The following is a 14,683-nucleotide window of genomic DNA, read 5'->3' as shown; positions in this document are numbered from 1 at the left end:
TTGGGTCGGATCAGGTAAGAAGGTCCGTGAGCCTTTGGGCCAGACTTATAACTGGTCGATTGCACCTAGATCTTAACCAGACGGTTAGACGGGACTATGGACGATCCGGCTATGGTTGGATGGCTTTAGCCGCAAAGGCTAAGTGGGATATCTTACAATAAACCTTGGGTTGGTGAGTAGGATAGGCGCCATATGCATTATGTAGGGCGTAGACCCACATGATGGCAATGGAAGGCCGGTTATATCAGTACCTGCTAAGTAGACGATGGCTTATCAAGTCTGGTAGTCGGATCATGTTTCATGACGATGGTTCGATGGCCGAGCACTAGTATGGATAGTCACGTTGCTAGAGTAAGAGTATTGATGTGATGCTTCTAGATATCAACCTTGGTGTTGATAGCTTCGAGATTGGCAAAGAGTCATGACGAAGTGTATGGCTAGTACTATGTGTCGTAGACCATAGATACTGAGCCTAAGTGTGATTGTTCAAGGAAGGCCGTGTAAGATCTGATCATGGTTGAGTATGGACGACCTGACCTCTGAATGATGGTTCAAGGTGTCGGAACTAATCTGATTAAGGAATGCATCATTTGGTATGAACAAATCATATATGTTGTTTGGGTTAAGTCCCAAAGCCGGTCAGGCCAGATGATGACTCATCAGTTCCAAGTCATGTGAGGATGGTTGGTTGATTGACTTAGGATCTAATGAGATTTGTCATTCCAGAATATGGATTGGGTACTATTGCCTATATGGCAAGGGGATGTTTGAGTGTGCATGAGCCGAGAAAGGCCAGATGCAAACCCTTATCCTTTCAAAGACTTCTCAAAGGTTACTTATATCTGTGGGGATGGTTGGTTGAATGACTAAGTACCTAGGGGAGTTGTTTGATGCAGGAATCAAGATAAGGACCTTAAGTAAGATCATTGAGTGATCGTGGTCCAGCTGTCAAGCAAGAGCAATTCGAGTCAATGGAGGACCGATGAGCTAATAAGCTCCGTAGATTTGGCAAAGGTATGATCTAGCATTTACTTATGTAGATCTAGATGAAATGGTTTAGGGGAATGGAACCTCAGAATTGTATGGCTTGGTTTGGGTTTAGGATTGACCGTTAAGCTAATTGGTAGTTGAGTAAACTGACCAAGGCTAAGGTGATTCGACCACACAAGTGTTAGATTGGTTTTAGACCAATGGTTAACTACAGAATAATCCGCTGCGTATCTGTTGAAAGGATCTAGGCTATTAATGACTAGGGAAGTCTTTAGCTAAGATCTAAGTTAGCCCTCGCCTTTAGGCGATATTATAAATAAAGGGCAAAAATTAAGAGGTTCGGCCAGGAAGTGGACAGAGCGACGTGAGGCATCGACCGCAGCCTAGGCGGCCGGGATCGGGTCTTACACCGCCAGCACATACAGGACATCCGTGGCTGTCTGTGGCTGTCCGTCAGCACACACATGACGTCTGTGGCTGTCCGTGTGTGTATGTGGGTGTCCGCCAGCAAACACAATACGTTCAAGGCTGTCAATGGCTGCCCGTCAGCACACATAGGACGTCCATGTGTGTCCGTCAGCACACACAGGACGTCCGTGTGTGTCTGTGTGTGTCTGTCAGCACACACATGACGTCCGTGGCTGTCCATCAGTACACATATCAGCACACTGGTCCTTGGACTCAGCACGCTGGCCCTTCCCGTGGACTGTTCGGGTGATTTTGGCCCACATGGGCTGTCTGGTCAGTACACACAGGACGTTTGTGGCTGTCCGTATCTTTCCGTATGTGTCCGTCAGCACACACAGGACGTCTGTGGCTGTCCGTGTGTGTCTGTGTGTGTCCGTCAGCACACACAGGACGTCCGTGGCTGTCCATCAGTACACATATCAGCACGTTGGTCCTTGGACTCAGCACGCTAACCCTTCCCGTGGACAGTTCGGGTGATTTTTGCCCTCTTGGGCTGTCTGTTGAGTACACACAGGACGTCTCTGGGTGTCTGCCATCACACACAGGACGTCTGTGGCTGTCTGTGTGTGTCCGTCTGTGTTCGTCAGCACACACAGGACGTTCGTGGCTGTCCATCAGTACACATATCAGCACACTGGCCCTTCCCGTGGACTGTTTGGGTCATTTTGGCCCACGTGGGCGGTCTGTTCAGTACACACAGGACGTCCGTGGGTGTCCGCCAGCACACACATGATGTTTGAGGCTGTCTGTGGCAGTCTGTCAGCACACACAGGACATTCATGGTTATCCGTGTGTGTCTGTGGGTGTCCGCCAGCATACACAGGATGTTCGTGGCTGTCCGTCAGCACACACAGGACGTCTGTGGGTGTCCGTCAGCACACACAGGATGTCTGTGGCTGTCCGTGTGTGTCCGTCAGCACACACAGGACGTCCGTGGCTGTCCATCAGTACACATATCAGCACGTTGGTCCTTGGACTCAGCATGCTGACCCTTCCCGTGGACTGTTCGGGTGATTTTGGCCCACGTGGGTTGTCTGTTCAGTAAACACAGGACGTCTGTGGGTGTCCGTCAGGACACACATGACGTCCGTGTGTGTCCGTCAGCACACACAGGACGTCTGTGGCTGTCCATCTGTACACATATCAGCACGTTGGTCCTTGGACTCAGCACCCTGGCCCTTCCCGTGGACTGTTTGGGTGATTTTGTCCCACGTGGGCTGTCTGTTCAGTACACACAGGACGTCTTTGGGTTTCCGCCAGAACACACTTGACGTCCGTAGCTGTCCGTCAACACACACAGGACGTCAGTGGATATCCTTGTGTGTCTGTGTGTGTCCGTCAGCACACACATGACGTCCGTGTGTTTGGCTCCATGTACTGATCTGTGGACCGCAGTCTATGACACAGGACATCCGTGGCTGTCCGTCATCACACACAGGCCGTCCGAGACTGTCCGTGTGTGTCCGTGGGTGTCTGCCAGCACACACAAGACGTCTGTGGCTGTCCGTCATCACACACAGGACATCCGTGATTGTCCGTGTGTGTCCGTGTGTGTCCGTCAGCACACACAGGACGTCCGTGGGTGTCCGTCAGCACACACATGACGTCCGTGTGTGTCCGTCAGCACACACAGGACGTCCGTGGCTGTCCATGTGTGTCCGTATGTGTCCGTCAGCACACACAGCACATCCGTGGCTGTCCATCAGTACACATATCAGCACGTTGGTCCTTGGACTCAGCACCCTGGCCCTTCCCGTGGACTGTTTGGGAGATTTTGTCCCACGTGGGATGTCTGTTCAGTACACACAGGACGTCCGTGGGTGTCCGCCAGCACACACAGGACGTCCGTGGCTGTCTGTGGCTGTCCGTCAGCACACACAGGACATCAGTAGCTTTCCGTGTGTGTCCGTCAGCACACACAGGACGTTCGTGGCTGTCCATCAGTACACATATCAGCACATTGGTCCTTGGACTCAGCACGCTGACCCTTCCCGTGGACTGTTCAGGTGATTTTGGCCCACGTGGGCTGTCTGTTCAGTACACACAGGACGTCCGTGGGTGTCCGTCAGCACACACATGACGTCCGTGTGTGTCCGTCAGCACACACAGGATGTCCGTGGCTGTCCATGTGTGTCTGTGTGTATCCGTCAGCACACACAGGACGTCCGTGGCTGTTCATCAGTACACATATCAGCACGTTGGTCCTTGGACTCAACACGCTGACCCTCCCCGTGGACTGTTCGTGTGATTTTGGCTCGCGTGGGCTGTCTGTTCAGTACACACAGGACTTCTGTGGGTGTTCGTCAGCACACACAGGACGTCTGTGGCTGTTTGTGTGTGTCCGTCTGTGTCCGTCAGCACACACAGGACGTCTGTGGCTGTCCATCAGTACACATATCAGCACGTTTGTCCTTGGACTCAGCACGCTTGTCCTTCCCATGAACTGTTTGGGTGATTTTAGCCCAGGTGGGATGTGTGTTCAGTACACACAGGACGTCCGTGGGTGTCCGCCAGCACACACAAGACGTCTGTGGCTGTCTGTGGCTGTCCGTCAGCACACACAGGACGTCTGTGGCTGTCAGTGTGTGTCCTTCAGCACACACAGGACGTCTGTGGGTGTCTGTCAGCACACACAGGACGTCCCTGTGTGTCCGTCAGCACACACAGGACGTCAGTGGCTGTCTGTGTGTGTCCATGTGTGTCCGTCAGCACACAGAGGAAGTCCGTGGCTGTCCGTGGACTGTTTGGGTCTGTCTGTTCAGTACACACAGAACGTCCGTGGGTGTCCACCAGCACACACAGGACGTCCGTGGCTGTCTGTCAGAACACACAGGACGACCGTGCTGTCCGTGTGTGTCCGTGTGTCTCCGTGTGTTTCCGTGTGTGTCCGTCAGCACACACAGAATGTCTGTGGGTGTCCATCAGCACACACAGGATGTCCCTGTGTGTCCGTCAGCACACACATGACGTTCATGGCTGTCTGTGTGTCCGTGTGTCCGTGTGTGTCCGTCGGCACACACAGGACGTCCGTGGCTGTCCATCAGTACACATATCAGCACGTTGGTCCTTGGACTCAGCACGCTGGCCCTTCCCGTGGACTGTTTGGGTCTGTCTGTTCAGTACACACAGGACGTCCGTGGGTGTCCGCCAGCACACACAGGACATCCGTGGCTGTCCATGTGTGTCCGTGTGTGTCCGTCAGCACACACAGGACGTCCGTGGCAGTCTGTGTGTCCGTGTGTGTCCGTCAGCACACACAGGACGTCTGTGGCTGTCCATCAGTACACATATCAGCACGTTGGTCTTTGGACTCAGCACGCTGGCCCTTCCCGTGGACTGTTTGAGTGATTTTGGCCCACGTGATCTGTCTGTTCAGTACATACAGGACGGCCGTGGGTGTCCGCCAGCACACACAGGACGTCCGTGGCTGTCTGTGTGTGTTCGTGTGTGTCCGTCAGCACACACAGGATGTCTGTGGCTGTCCATCAGTAAACATATCAGCGCGCTTGTCATGTCCCCGATCCTAGATAGGATCCTAGATAGGAGACGCACCAGTCAGGTCATTAGACCTTGAGACAAGCGTATCGTGGTCCTGAATGAAGGTTAAGGGCATCAGTCAGCTGAGACTTAACCAGGATACGATGGAAACAACGGTAAAGGAGTTGAGTGAGTGTTTAGGCAGCTGGACGAGTGTTGGTTTGAGTTCAATCAGCTCGGTTCAGCTGGTATTCAGTTCACCATGATCTGTTCAGCTCACAGGAGCTGGTGGACTAGCTCACTCAGCTAGGAACAGCTGGAGGTCAGCTCAATCCGGTGAACGGTGCGTTCTGGTTCGGATCAGTCCGGGACGGTTACTGGGCGAGCCGATGGTCCGGGTGCAGGACGGTTCGACCAAATTGGACTTAGGCTTGGGACAGGGAGTGGGCAAGCTTCCAGAGTGTGAGCTGAGGCTAAGTGATCGATTTGTCAAAGGAAGAAAAGGGGAGAAACCGCCAATGGGAGGTTATGGGACGGTTATGGGACGGTTTTGGGAAGAAGGGATGTGATTTTTGGTAACTGTTCGGCCAGGCGGTTGGGGAAAGTTTAAGTCGTCCTCTCTCTCTCATTTCTGCTATTCTGGTCGATTTTTACTCACTTTCACACAGAGAGAAACACAGAGAAAGTTCAAGAGAGAAAGAGAGACACAAACCTTGGATTGGCCGATTTGATCCAAGAGATTGTTCTTGAGTGTTCCTGGTGTGTTTGGGCGTGTGATCAAGAGGATGGATTTGAGGCAGAAAGACAAGGAGAAGGCAAAGGAGAAAGACAAGGAAGTCGCCCCTGGAGTCCGAACTCCTAAGGTGAGAGGTGTGGCCAAGAGTAACCGGACAAGGCCGCGGATGATGGCCGTGTGAGTCTGGCCGTGTGAGTCTGGCCGGTTTGGATCGATTGGCCACTCCTTACTCTGACTTCTTCTACTCTGTTTTCTTCATATATATTGTACTATGGATTGTTTTATGATATTACAGGGAAGGATCTATCGATCTTAAGGCCTTGGCCTGATCAAATTCCCATGAAAGCCCCTTGTTCTTGTGTGGGCTGTTCATGGCCGAGATCACTATGATCTGAGCCGGTTCTTTTGAATCTGATTATGAGAATATTTTTCTTCTGAATTGTCATGATTTATCATGAATTTTATTTGGTATTTGGATCTCTTTTTAAAGGGGTCAGATTTGACATTTTTGATGATTGTTCTTGACTAGATTGGATCCGACCATGCAATGTGAACTGATTCTTGTTTTGTAATCTAACCTTGTGATTGTGTGTTTGTTTGTGTTGGATCCAGGACCAGAAATGGACCGTGGTAAGGGAAAAGCACCATGAGGACCGCGGCCATGGGAAGATGTGTGGTGATTGGGTTGATTCTGAAAATTGTGTAATTATTGTAGCCTATTGTGCAACTTGTGAACTTATGCGATTCTAAGTAATCTTTTGTACTGATTAACTTAGGAGTGATTGAGGTTTGTGTGTTCAGTTGTGGACTAACCTTTTGTTTGTGTTTGTAACTCCTAAGGGTACAAGAAGGTATAAATCTCGGAAAGGAAAGGAGGCAACTGGAGCGTCTGGAGCAGTGGGGCAGGATGGTGCTGAACAGACCGGAGTGTTACCAGCTGGAACCATTCCAACCACAGTGCTACCGGCTCTGGTGGAGCAGGTGGACAATGCAACCGGACTTCCAGTGGGTCCAACTCTTCCTACTGAGGTTAATGAAACTAATGTGGACGAGCAGCAAGAGCAAGTCCATGGAGACGATACTGGGTCATCCAACGTTGGTGCTGGGAGTGGCCAGAATGTTGATGCAAACAATGTTCGGGTCACTGGTGCCGAGGAGGTCATTGAGCCGACCATAAGGGGCTTGGTGGAGGCTATGCAGATCATGGGGGCTCAGATAGCCTCCTTGACACAGGCGTTCACACCATTGGTGAACTCGTCCGTGGGACAGGCTAATCCCCCGGTTCGGGTTGCTGCTGGAGTGGCTGATGTTGGTGCTGGCCGTGTGGCTGAGGTGATAGAGATAGACCCACCGGTCAGGCCAGTGCATGGTATGGACTACCTGAAGGTGCTGGAGCATATCTCCAAGTTGGGAACCAAACACTTTGCTGGAAGTGTTGATCCTATGGAAGCGGACGAGTGGAGAACCAGGTTGGTTTGAAACTTCAAGTCCACACGATGTCCTGAGGATTACCAGAAGGACATAGCAGTACACTTCCTGGAGGGTTATGCACATAATTGGTGGTTAGCTTTGGACAAGCGTACCAATGGTACCATTGAGCACTTTGCTGACTTTGAGGTTGAGTTCAACCATAAGTACTTTCCTTCTGAGGCGTGGGATCGTTTGGAGTCCAAGTTCCTGGACTTGACTCAGGGACGGAGGACAGTTCGTGAGTATGAAGAAGAGTTCAACCGACTCAGGAGGTATGTGGGAAGAGAACTGGAGGATGAGAAGGTTCAAGTCCGAAGGTTCATCCGAGGCCTAAGGGTGGAACTTCGAACCTACTGTTCTGTTTGTAAGTTCCACACGGTTTCTGAGTTGGTTGAGAGGATGGCCTTGCTGGAGACCAACCTCACCGAGGAGGGTAAGCAGAAGCTGAAGAGTGTGGTGGTATCCTCGGGTCAGAGTGGTGACAAGAAGAGGAAGAGGGACTCGACCGAGGAGGGTAAAACCTCAAGTGGTAGGTCAGAGTGCCCTAAGTGTGGTCGATACCACGGTGGAGAGTGCTGGAAGGCCATGGGTGCCTGTACTCGATGTGGTAAGATGGATCACTCAGCCAAGGATTGTCCAAGCCCATTGGGTGAGTCCAGGACCTGTCACCACTGCGGCCAGAAGGGCCACTACCGCAGGGATTGCCCTAAGTTGCAAGGCAACCAAAGTAAGGGACGTGGAGAGGCTAGCAGGCCAGTCCAGGGACGAGGCCAGACCTCAACACCTCGTGTGTATGAGCTATCCAAGGATGTGGATGGGACTCAGCCTTTCCAAGCGATCACTGGTAACATTCTAGATTACTACTTTTACAATTCCAGTAGAATTGAATGGTATGGAACCTAGGATGGATAGATATACTTTGATGGGTCTTGTGTAGGGACCTTAAGTATTGGTGGTGTGGAAACGCACACATTATTTGATACTGGAGCTACACATAGTTTTGTGAGTCCAATTATGATAGGCAAAGGTTTGTTCCAGTATGGAACATGGGATGGTCCTGAACGAGTGAGTGCGGCCGGAGGGCAAGTTATGAACTCACTCGGTCTGGTTAAGGACATCCCTGTGGTGATCTTGGATAGGCCGATGCCTATAGATCTGATTGTTGTCCCCCTCAAGCATCATGAAGTGATCATGGGCATGGACTGGTTGGGAAAGTATCGGGCAACTCTAGATTGTCACCGGGGAAGGGTGCAACTTGAGAACGAGTTTGGACCCCCGATTAAGTACCAAGGAATCAAGCCAACCTCTTGTAGTTTGGTGGTTTCAGCAGTCCAAGTAGAACAGATGCTTGGAAATGGTTGTGAGGCCTTTTTGGCTACCATTTACACTGATGAGGATGTAGGGGCCTGTGACCCAGAGGGTATACCATTGGTTCGGGAATTTCAGGATGTGTTTGGGGCACTACAGGGCATTCCTCCTGATAGGGCTGACCCATTCATCATTGAATTGGAACCTGGAACGGCCCCATTATCAAAAAGTCCATATAGAATGGCACCAGCTGAGATGGCAGAGCTGAAGAAGCAACTTGAGGAGTTGCTTGAGAAGGGGTTCATACGCCCTAGTGTATCACCTTGGGGAGCACCAGTCCTATTTGTTAAGAAAAAGGATGGTAGCTTTAGGTTGTGCATTGATTATAGGGGTTTGAACAGGGTGACTGTGAAGAACAAGTACCCTTTACCCAGGATTGATGAGTTGTTGGATCAACTCCGTGGAGCCAAGTGGTTCTCCAAGATTGACCTGGCCTCTGGGTATCATCAGATCCCCATTGCACCAGATGATGTGAGGAAGACAGCGTTCCGAACTAGGTATGGCCACTATGAGTTTGTGGTTATGCCGTTCGGACTGACCAATGCACCTGCTGCATTCATGAAGATGATGAACGGCATCTTCAGGGAATACTTGGACGAGTTTGTGATCATCTTCATTTATGATATACTCGTGTATTCCAAGACAAAGGAGGACCATGAAAGACACCTTAGGGCGGTGTTGGACCGCCTGAGAGAACAGAAGCTCTTTGCTAAGCTAAGCAAGTGTAGTTTCTGGCAGAAGAGCATTGGGTTCCTTGGACATGTGGTGTCTGATAAAGGAGTCTCAGTGGATCAAGATAAGATCAAATGTATCCAGGAATGGCCACAGCCAAAGAATGCTACGGAAGTTAGAAGCTTCTTAGGGTTGGCTGGTTATTACAGGAAATATGTCAAGGGGATCTCGAGCATAGCTCAACCTATGACTAAGCTGACAGGCAAGGACGTGAGGTTCACATGGTCTGAGGAGTGTGCGAAAAGTTTTGCAGCACTCAAGAACATGTTGACTAATGCACCTGTCCTGGTGTTGCCTGAGGCTGATCAGCCTTATGTGGTGTATACGGATGCATCCATAACCGGTCTTGGTTGTGTTTTGACACAACATGGGAAGGTGATAGCCTATGCTTCCCGACAGCTAAGGAAGCATGAGGGTAACTATCCGACCCATGATTTGGAGATGGCTGCAGTAGTATTTGCATTAAAGATATGGAGATCATATCTTTATGGTGCCAGGGTGCAAATACTCACAGACCATAAGAGCTTGAAGTACATATTCACTCAGCCTGAGTTAAACTTAAGGCAGAGGAGATGGATGGAGTTTGTTGCAGATTATGATCTGGACATAGCTTATCATCCTGGGAAAGCTAACCTAGTGGCTGATGCTTTGAGCCGCAGAAGGGCTGAAGTGTCATCTGAGAGGGAGGCGGATGAACTGGAAGGGATGATCAGGTCCTTGAACCTCAACACCTTGGTTGGTTCAGATGAGCCATTGGGGTTGGAGGCAGTGAACCAGGCCGATCTCCTGACCAGGATCAGCCAAGCACAGGGCCTGGATGAAAATCTAAAGAAGGTAGCCGCCAATGACAAGACCGAGTACCAGACAACTGACAATGGTACCATCTTGGTCAATGGGAGGGTCAGTGTTCCTAATGATAAGGAACTCAAAGAAGAGATTATGAGACAGGCTCATAAGTCTAAGTTTTCAGTTCATCCTGGACTGAACAAGATGTATAGGGATCTGAAAAGGTACTACCATTGGGTGAGGATGAAATCTGATGTTGCAGAGTGGGTGGCTAAGTGTCCCACTTGTCAACTGGTGAAGGCAGAACATCAGGTTCCCAGTGGTCTACTTCAGAACCTACCCATACCAGAATGGAAATGGGATCACATCACAATGGATTTTGTGACTGGGTTTCCCACGACCAGGAATAAGAAAGATGCAGTATGGGTTGTGGTTGATCGGCTGACCAAGTCGGCTCATTTCCTGCCTATCAAGAAAGGGGATGGGGTCGACAGGATTGTGAAAGTGTACCTAGACGAGATAGTGAGGTTGCATGGTGTTCCAGCAAGCATTGTCTCAGACAGGGATCCAAGATTTACATCTTATTTCTGGCAGGCTTTCCAAAAGGCCTTGGGAACCAGAGTGAATATGAGCACATCTTATCATCCTCAGACGGATGGGCAGTCTGAAAGGACAATCCAAACCTTGGAGGATATGCTCAGGGCGTGTGTGTTAGACTGGGGAGAGTCTTGGGAAAAACACTTACCCTTAGTGGAGTTTGCTTACAACAACAGCTTCCATACAAGCATTGGTATGTCGCCATATGAGGCTTTGTATGGTAGGCCGTGCAGGACACCCCTATGCTGGACCCAAGTGGGGGAGCGTAGCATGTTGGGTCCTGAGATTGTAGAACAGACCACTGAGAAGATCAGGATGGTCAAAGAGAAGATGAAAGAGGCGCAGGACCGCCAAAAGAGCTATGCAGACAAGCGTAGGAAACATCTTGAGTTTGAGGTCAATGACCTGGTGTATCTCAAGATGATTACCTTTAAGGGTAGGACCAGGGTTTCTGGACGAAAGAAACTGGATCCTAGGTACTTGGGTCCATTCAGGATCATAGAGAGAGTGGGTGCAGTGGCATACAAGTTGGACTTGCCATCAGCAATGGATGCATACCACAATGTGTTCCATGTATCCCAACTCCGGAAATGCTTGTCTGAACAAGACATTGTCTTGCCCGAGATTCCTGCTGACCTTGGTAAGGACCTGGCTTTGGAAACCTTGCCGGTTCGGATTGTGGATCGGTCAGAGAAAGCTATGAGAAAGAAGACAGTTCCCATGATCAAAGTGGTGTGGGATTACAATGGTAAAGACCTCATCACTTGGGAAACAGAAGCAAAAATGAAAGCTATGTATCCGGATTGGTACAGACAATTTCTTCCTGAGGAAACACTTAACATGGATTCGAGGACGAATCCCAAGTTAGTGGGGGAGACTTGTCATGTCCCCGATCCAAGATAGGATCGCCCGGACGGGCCATGGTGCGGGGAGACGCACCAGTCAGGTCATTAGACCTTGAGACAAGCGTATCATGGTCCTGAATGAAGGTTAAGGGCATCAGTCAGCTGAGACTTAACCAGGATACGATGGAAACAAGGGTAAAGGAGTTGAGTGAGTGTTTAGGCAGCTGGACGAGTGTTGGTTTGAGTTCAATCAGCTCGGTTCAGCTGGTATTCAGTTCACCATGATCTGTTCAGCTCAGAGGAGCTGGTGGACTAGCTCACTCAGCTGGGAACAGCTGGAGGTCAGCTCAATCCGGTGAACGGTGCGTTCTGGTTCGGATCAGTGTGGACGAGTCCGGGACGGTTACTGGGCGAGCCGATGGTCTGGGTGCAGGACGGTTCGACCAAATTGGTCTTAGGCTTGGGACAGGGAGTGGGCAAGCTTCCAGAGTGTGAGCTGAGGCTCAGTGATCGATTTGTCAAAGGAAGAAAAGGGGAGAAACTGCCAATGAGCGGTTATGGGACGGTTATGGGACGGTTTTGGGAAGAAGGGATGTGATTTTTGGTAACTGTTCGCCCAGGCAGTTGGGGACAGTTTAAGTCGTCCTCTCTCTCTCATTTCAGCCATTCTGGTCGATTTTTTCTCACTTTCACACAGAGAGAAACACAGAGAAAATTCAAGAGAGAAAGAGAGACACAAACCTTGGATTGGCCGATTTGATCCAAGAGATTGTTCTTGAGTGTTCCTGGTGTGTTTGGGCGTGTGATCAAGAGGATGGATTTGAGGCAGAAAGACAAGAGAAGGCAAAGGAGAAAGAAAAGGAAGTCGCCCCTGGAGACCGAACTCCTAAGGTGAGAGGTGTGGCCAAGAGTAACCGGACAAGGCCGCGGATGATGGCCGTGTGAGTCTGGCCGGTTTGGATCGATTGGCCACTCCTTACTCTGACTTCTTCTACTCTGTTTTCTTCATATATATTGTACTATGGATTGTTTTATGATATTACAGGGAAGGATCTATCGATCTTAAGGCCTTGGCCTGATCAAATTCCCATGAAAGCCCCTTGTTCTTGTGTGGGCTGTTCATGGCCGAGATCACTATGATCTGAGCCCGTTCTTTTGAATCTGAATTGTCATGATTTATCATGAATTTTATTTGGTATTTGGATCTCTTTTTAAAGGGGTCAGATTTGGCATTTTTGATGATTGTTCTTGACTAGATTGGATCCGACCATGCAATGTGAACTGATTCTTGTTTTGTAATCTAACCTTGTGATTGTGTGTTTGTTTGTGTTGGATCCAGGACCAGAAATGGAGCGTGGTAAGGGAAAAGCACCATGAGGACCGCGGCCATGGGAAGATGTGTGGTGATTGGGTTGATTCTGAAAATTGTGTAATTATTGTAGCTATTGTGCAACTTGTGAACTTATGCGATTCTAGTGTGTGATCTACTTATTAGGATGATGAATGATTTATGAACCTTGGTTATTATCTATGAAATATCTATTTGCCCTAGTCGATGTTGGATTGTTTAAGTGTGAATGTTGGAACCTCAAAACTCTGAAAAAGACTGAGAATTATTTAACACTCGAACTTGAATATGTAAATGAAACTGGTTGCATTGTTTGGTGAGGCCGCGGTCTGGTTGGATTGGGGAATCCAGGATCGGGTCTTACAGCGCTGGTCCTTGGACTCAGCATGCTGGCCCTTCCCGTGGACTGTTCGGGTGGCTTTGGCCCACGTTGGCTGTCTGTTCAGTACACACAGGCCGTCCGTGTGTGTTTGTCAGCACACACAGGACGTCCGTGTGTGTCCGTCAGCACACACAGGACGTCCGTGGCTGTCCGTCAGCACACACAGAATGTCCGTGGCCTGTCCATCAGTTCACATATCAGCACGTTGGTCCTTCCCGTGGCTAATTTTGGACAACCATAGACTGTCCGTGGACTGTTCGGGTGATTTTGGACCACGTGGGCTGTCTGTTCAGTAGACACAGGACATCCGTGAGTGTCCATCACCACACATAGGACATACGTGTGTGTCCGTCAGCACACACAGGACGTCCGTGGCTGTCTATCAGTACACATATCAGCACGTTGGTCCTTGGACTCAGCATGCTGACCCTTCCTGTGGACTGTTTGGGTGATTTTGGCCCACGTGGGCTGTCTGTTCAATACACACAGGACATCTGTGGGTGTCCGTCAGCACACACAGGACGTCCGTGTGTGTCCGTCAGCACACACAGGACATTCGTGGCTGTCTGTGTGTGTCCGTGTGTATCCGTCAGCACACACAGGACGTCAGTGGCAATCCATCAGTACACATATCAGCACGTTGGTCCTTGGACTCAGCACACTGACCCTTCCCGTGGACTGTTCGGGTGATTTTGGCCCCCGTGGGCTATCTGTTCAGTATACACAGGACGTTCATGGGTGTCCACCAGCACACACAGGACGTCCGTGGCTGTCTGTGAGTGTCCGTGTGTGTCCGTTTGTGTCCGTCAGCACACACAGGACGTCCGTGGCTTTCCATCAGTACACATATCAGCACGTTGGTCCTTGGACTCAGCACGCTGGCCCTTCCCATGAACTGTTTGGGTGATTTTCGCCCACATGGGCTGTCTGTTCAGTTCACACAGGACGTCTGTGGGTGTCCGCCAGCACACACATGACGTCCATGGCTGTATGTGGCTGTCCGTCAGCACACACAAGACGTCTGTGGCTGTCAGTGTGTGTCCTTCAGCACACACAGGATATCTGTGGGTGTCCGTCAGCACACACAGGACGTCCCTGTGTGTCCGTCAGCACACACAGGACGTCCGTGGCTGTCTGTGTGTGTCCATGTGTGTCCGTCACCACACACAGGAAGTCTGTGGCTGTCCATCAGTACACATATCAGCACGTTGGTCCTTGGACTCAGCATGCTGGCCCTTCCCATGGACTGTTTGGGTCTGTCTGTTCAGTACTCACAGGACGTCTGTGGGTGTCCGCCAGCACACACATGACGTCCGTGGCTGTCCGTCAGTACACACAGGACGTCTGTGGCTGTCTGTGTGTGTCCGTGTGTGTCCGTCAGCACACACAGGACGTCCGTGGGTGTCCGTCAGCACACATAGGACATCCATGTGTGTCCGTCAGCACACACAGGACGTCCGTGGCTGTCTGTGTGTCCATGTGTG

This window comes from Brassica napus (assembly GCF_020379485.1).
Source record: "Brassica napus cultivar Da-Ae chromosome C9 unlocalized genomic scaffold, Da-Ae chrC09_Random_7, whole genome shotgun sequence".
Lineage (NCBI taxonomy): Eukaryota > Viridiplantae > Streptophyta > Magnoliopsida > Brassicales > Brassicaceae > Brassica > Brassica napus.
This window is presented reverse-complemented; position numbering follows the sequence as displayed.